The 6794-nt window shown below is 39.5% G+C and overlaps 1 pseudogene; it reads left to right on the top strand.

Annotated features, from left to right (window-relative positions):
* Gm3589 (predicted gene 3589) lies at positions 211-2846 on the top strand (annotated as a pseudogene).

The raw sequence follows: 6794 nt of genomic DNA, 5'->3' as shown, positions 1-6794 counted from the left end.
TAATAGAAAAGTAATTAAGCCACTATGTCAACTGTTGTTGCTGAGTGATGAGCACAGTAGTCGGTGGGAACTCAAGGACAGACTAGCTATCAGCAGAATAGGTTCACAGCCTGGTACACTCTGAGGTAGGAAGCTCAGTGGGAATGACATAAGGATACCAGGAATACCTGACAAGGAGGATTCATATAAATTCAACTTTTTCCACTGTTCAGGACTATTTATCCTTTGAGGATGTGGCTGGGTACTTCTCCTGGGAGGAATGAACACTGCTTAATGACTCTCAAAGAATCCTGCACCAGACTGTGATGTCAGAGAACTGAAAACTCATGTCTTTGATGGGAAAGACCCTACCATCATTTAAGAGCATGTCTAGGCTTTCTTTGGTTTTTGGGGTTTTTTTTTTGGTTTTGTTTGTTTGCTTGTTTGTTTGTTTGTTTGTTTGTTTGTTAGAGAGAGCTGTATCTTTCTCAAAGCTGGCCTATGAATACCAACTCTTTCCCCCACAGTCTTGGAGTATAAAATACAGGTTAAAAACAAGTCAAGTTTCACAACAGCTCTGTTTCTCTCAATTGCAGCAAAGGCACACAGGAATTAATTTGGATTTAGAAATTTTTTGGGTGTAGTTTGAGACATCAGTCTATCTTTAGAATCCTACCTGTGCTAGATGTGCTATGTAGACCTGGCTGTCCTCTGACTTGCCAAGGTCTTTTTGCTCCATCTTTTGAGAGTTGCAATTAATGGACTCAACAAACACGTCTGGTCTGGGGTTAGGATACTTAACACTGACAGATTCCCTGTGACCTGATGACACTGTAAATATTTGGGATGTTTTTGACTCAAGTACTTCTGGTGGCATGCCTTATGTTTGAATGTAACAGGAATTTGGCACTGGTAAGTTCAGTTTATTTTATTTATTTTATTTTATTTTACTTTATTTTATATTTTTGCAAGACACCCTTAACAGGATTACTCTCACTAGGCTTTATTCTTCTCTCCTGTATGGGTTGCATCACTTAGTACAGAACTGTCATTTTTTTGTATCATGTCCTTTAGGACTTATACCTTCTGGGATCCATGACATGACTCAGCTGGAGTCTTGGGGAGAGCCCTCTGTGCCTGCATTGAGATTCCTGACTCCAGTTATGTTATAGGTACATAGCGTTTGGTGGTTTTTGATGTTTGGAGATATTAATTTTGAACCAGAACTGTCCCTTGGGTGTCAGTCTTGAATGTTTTGCCTGTTGCCTTGCAACCCTGTGATACACAGCTGTTCCTGTATTGTGATGGTGTGCACTCTAAATGTAACTCTTATTTTCCAGATGTAATTGTCATCTCAGAGGCAGTGATTTTCTAACTGGTAACCAAGGCCTAGTCTTGGACGCTTCTAGCATATGTGCAATCTAATCAAGGACTAGAGTGGTTTCAACCCCCGAGACTTACTATTGAATAAGCTAACCTGTTCTACCTTATTTCTGAACACTGGCAGGATGGTCAACTCAGCTATTTTGGCTCAAACTCCTTTGATTCAAACTGGCTTCTTTTACAGTGTGACTGAATTGCTCTGTTTGGTCTCAAAGTAACTCTAGCAAGTTGTTCTAATCTTCTGGCTTCTCATTCTCTGGTTCATTCTGTCTTCACCTGTATCTAGCTTGTTCTCTCTGCAAGCTGCCTATCAAAATATTCAGATCAAAACTTCATCTGAACACTCTGTCTGCTCTGAAGTAAACTCACTTTCCTGTCTCATCGCTGATTCATTTAGTCAAATATTTCTCTGGTTCATCCCTTTGCCTGCCTCTCAATTAGATGTCACTTTCCAACATGGCTGCTTGTTCTACCAACTAACTCTAGTTGGTAGAACAATGTTTTGATAAACGTGTGTACTATAGGAATGTCAGTATTCCAACCAGAGCAGCATGTTGGATTATAATTCATCAACCATGCACTATACCTTGGAAGTATTTAAATTCAGGTTCTTTAGGTACCATGCCATACAGCTATACACAGCTTTCTGTACTGTGTCTTGAATGCCCAGTAGACGAAGATTGCAGAAAGCTATTGGCGAGGAAAGAGTTTGTTACTGTACCTAGCACTCCTCCCTATCACTTATTTCATGCTTGTGTTTTTGCTGTTCCTAAGGTCCATACAACATAAGATATTGACAAATTCAGCATGGTATTGGACCCTAGCCCCTTTGTTCAGTGGGAAACCTCAGATCATCATTAGTAATAGATGCTGTCTCTCCGTCTGTCGGTCTGTCTGTCACTTGATAGTCTACATGCCACTCATCAGGACTTCTCTGTGTCCAGGTTGTTGGATCAAAGAGGAGAGTGAAATGTCACCCTTTGAGCAGAGTCCATCTGCAGAAGGTGCCAGTCCATCCACACTGCAACAGCACATGCTGTGCTGTGCTGAGACACCCTTGCTATGCATGGACAGTGTGAGGATCTTCCAGACCTCCTCGGGTCTTCTAAGGCATCAAGTGACTTACACTATTGGGGATGCCCCCACAACACTGAGAGTAGAGAGGCCATTCAGAGTGAGAAGAAGAACTGCATACGCAGCGACAGTGGCAAAAAACTTTTACTAGCTCATCCCACCTCAATCAACACCGGATGATACACACTGGAAAAAAGCCTTTTCAGTGCAGGGGGTGTGGGATGTCCTTCAGCCAAAAAACCTTTCTAGTTAAGCATTTCAGAATTCACTCTGGAAAGAAGCATTTCAGGTGAAGTGAGTGTTGCAAAACCTTCAAGGACAACTGCTTCCTTGTTGCTCATCAGCGATTTCACACAGGAGAGACACTTTTACATGTACTAAACGTGGCAAGTCATACATTAACAGATCCAGTATTTCGACTGCACATATATATGAATGCTAAGTGCATAACTAGTGCCTATGAGAGACCCCCCTCCAAATGCATTGGATTCCTGGAACAGGAGATACATATGGGTATGAAGCAGTCTGTTTCCTGGAAATGGAACCCTGGTCCTCTACCATAGCAGAATATGGACTTACACGCTGAACCCTCTCTAAAATCCATGTTTTACATTTTTAAGAAGTTACTAGATTTTGTTCTAAAAGGCTGTGTGTTTCAGTTTTCCTCCTGTTGCACACCAGATACCAGTTTGTCACATCCTGACATTTTCCAAGTCGTGAGGTATTCACTTTAACAATTTTAGTAACTATGGTGGCTCAGGCATGATGGTGCAGGCTTTAATCCCAGCACTCAGGAGGCAGAGGCAGCTGTAGTCAGTGAGTTCAAGGTCGTCATGGTCTAGGAGTTCCAGATCCTTGTATACCTTTAAGTGAATGCTGGGAATTGAACCAAAGTTATCTGCAATAAGAGTAAGTGCTGTTATCCAGTGAGCCATTTTCCTGACCCTGTATCTATGTTTCCTTTTTTGTTTATATACAGTCTTACCATGTTGGTTTGGCTAGCTTGTTTCTCTCTGTATCACAAGTTGTCCTAGAACTCATAGACCTACCATATTCTGGGTTCTGAGTGTTGGTATTAAAGACACACCCCTCTGGGAGATCAAAAGAAACTGGTGCTTTCCTGTCTTAGCCATTGCCCTGAGTAGATTTCGGGTGCTAGGTCTGCACCCAACCACACAACACCCAGAGGATGCTGGATACCCAGGTGTTCTAATACACCCATGATCATAGGATCACAGGTTCTTTGGAGTTTGATCATGCCAGGATTTCAGGATCCTAGAGGCACCTTGACTCCTAGGCACTCTTACATGCAGAATTTCAGGATCAATGGATCACAGAGACAGCTGGACTCTGAGGAGCTCTGATACAAACAGAAAAACAAGATGGACAAGCTCTCGTCAGAGACATTGAGTGCAGGTAGCACTAGAGATACCCAGATGGAGAGAGGCAAGATCAAGAACATAAGCATCAGAAACCAAGTTTACTTGGCATCATCAGAGCCTAGTTCTCCCATTATAGCAAGTCCTGGATATCACATCACACCAGACCAATACAAAGAATCCATAAAACCAAGAGCTGGTTCATTGAGAAAAATCAACAATATAGATAAACCCTTAGCCAGAGAGATGAGAGGACATGGAGACAGTATCCAAATTAATAAAATTATAACTGAAAGTGGAGACATAACAACAGAAACCATGGAAATCCTAAAAATTATCAGATCCTAATACAAAAGCCTATACTCAGCAAAATGGAAAATATGGATGAAATGGACAATTTTCTAGGCACATAGCAGGTACCAAAGTTAAATAAGGATCAGATAAGCCATCTAAACAGCCCCATAACTTCTAAAGAAATAGAAGCAATGATTAATAGTTTCCCAACTGAAAAAAGCCCAGGACCAAATGTGTTTAGTGCAGAGTTCTATCAGACTTTCTAAGAAGAGCTAATACCAATTCTGTTCTAACTATTTCACAAAATAGAAACAGAAGGACACTATTCAATTCATTTTATGAAGCAACAATTACACTTATACCTAAACCTTACAAAGATGCAAAAAAACAAGATAACTTCAGGCCAATTTCCCTTATGAACATTGATGCAAAAATACTAAATAAAATTCTCACAGACTGTAAGAACATAACAAAACAATCAACCATCATGATGAAGTATGATTTATCCCAGGAATGAAGGGATGGTTCAATATACAGAAATCAATGTAACCCACAATATAAATAAAAGCAAAGGAAAAAAAAAACACATGATCATCTCATTCAAAGCTGACAAAGTATTTGACAGAATTCAGCATCCCTTCATTCTAAAAGTCTTGGAAAGATCAGGAGTTCAAAACCCATACCTAAACATACAAAAGCAAAATATAGCAAACCAGAAGACAACAACAAACTAAATGGAGAGAAACTTGGAAAAATCCCACTAAAATCAGAAACTAGATGAGGCAGCCCACTCTTTCCCTACCATTTCAATATAGTACTTGAAATCCTAGCCAGAGCAATTTGATAACAAAAGGAGGTGAAAGGGAAAAAATAGAGAGGAAGAAGTCAAAATATCAGTATATGGAGATGATATGATAGTATACGTAAGTGACCCCAAAATCCCACCAGAGAACTCCTAAACCTGAAAAACAACTTCAACAATGTGGCTGGATATAAAATCAACTCAAACAAATCAGTAGATTTCCACTACTTGAGGGATAACCGGGCTAAGAAAAAAATTAGGAAAATGATATCCTTCACAATACTCACAAATAATATAACATACCTTGATGTGGCTCTAACCAAGGAAGTGAAAGATATGTATGACAAGAACTTCAAGTCTCTGCAGAAAGAAATCAAAGAAGATCTCAGAAGTTGGAAAGATCTCCCATGCTCATGATTTGACAGGACTAATAAAGTAAAAATGGCCATCTTGCCAAAAGCAATCTACAGTTTCAGTGCAATCCCCACCAAAATTCCAACTTAATTCTTCATAGAGTTAGAGCAATTTGCGAATTTATATGGAATAACTAAAAAATGCAGGATCTCAAAAAATATTCTCAGCAATAAAAGAACTTCTGTGAGAATCACCATCCCTAACCTTAAGCTGTACTATAGAGCAATTGTGATAAAAACTGCATGCTAGTGGTATAGCAACATACAGGTAGATCAATGGAGTAAAACAGAAGATGCAGGAATGAACCCACATATCTATGGTCACATAATCTTTGACAATGAAGTAAAACCCATCCAGTGGAAATAACAAGACTGCATTTTCAACCAATGGTGTTGGATCAACTAGTGGTTAGCATGTAGGGAATGGTATATACAATATAGTGCAGTGCTTGTATTTTATGTAAACTCCTTTATGAGAAAGGCCCACCTTATGAGTCCGCTTGGGGGCAAAGTAATTATGAAACATGGAGTGATACTGCAGGAAAACTATGACATTTTTCACTTTGGGAATCTCTTACAACGCCTTGGGATTAAGGCTAGTCTCCTTAGTCTGCTGGTACAGAATAGCAGAATCACGAGAGGAACAAGCTCTAACCAGAGACAACTATAACAACTGACTCCAGAGTTTACCAGATGGCGAAAGGCAGATGAAAGTATCTTACTTACAAAAACCATGACCACTCACCACCATAAGAACCCAGTAATTACACCTCATCCAGTCCAGGGCACCCGAACACACCCATAAACCTAGACCTGGATTTAAACGCATATCTCATGATGATGATAGAAGACATCAAGAAGGTCTTTAATAACAGACTTAAAGAAATACAGGAGAACACTGCTAAAGAGTTGCAAGTCCTTATACAAAAACAGGAAAACACATCCAAACAGATGATGGAAATGAAAAAAAAAAAAAAAACATACTAGACCTAATAAAGAAACCCCAAAGTGAGGCAACGCTGGAGATAGAAAACCTAGGAAAGAAGTCTGGAACTATACATGTGAGCATCAGCAACAGAATACAAGAGATGGAAGAGAGAATCTCAGGTGCAAAAGATTCCATAGAGAACATTGACACAACAATCAAAGAAAATACACAATGCAAAAAGACCCTAACTCAAAATTCCAGGAAATCCAGGACACAATGAGAAGACCAACCCTACAGATAATAGGAGTAGATGAGAATGAAGATTCTCAACTCAAAGAGCCAGCAAATATCTTCAACAAAATTATAGAAGAAAAGTTCCCAAACCTAAAGAAAGAGATGCCCATGAACATACAAGAAGCCTAGTAAACTCCAAATAGACTGGACCAGAAAAGAAATTTGTCCCAACACATAATAATCAGAACAACAAATGCACTAAAGAGAGAATATTAAAAGCAGTCAGGGAAAAGGTCAAGAAACATATA

This window comes from Mus musculus, chromosome 7 (assembly GCF_000001635.26).
Source record: "Mus musculus strain C57BL/6J chromosome 7, GRCm38.p6 C57BL/6J".
In the NCBI taxonomy this organism is placed as follows: Eukaryota; Metazoa; Chordata; class Mammalia; order Rodentia; family Muridae; genus Mus; species Mus musculus.
Note: the sequence above shows the minus strand (reverse complement) of the source record. Positions and strands in the feature narration are given on the sequence as shown.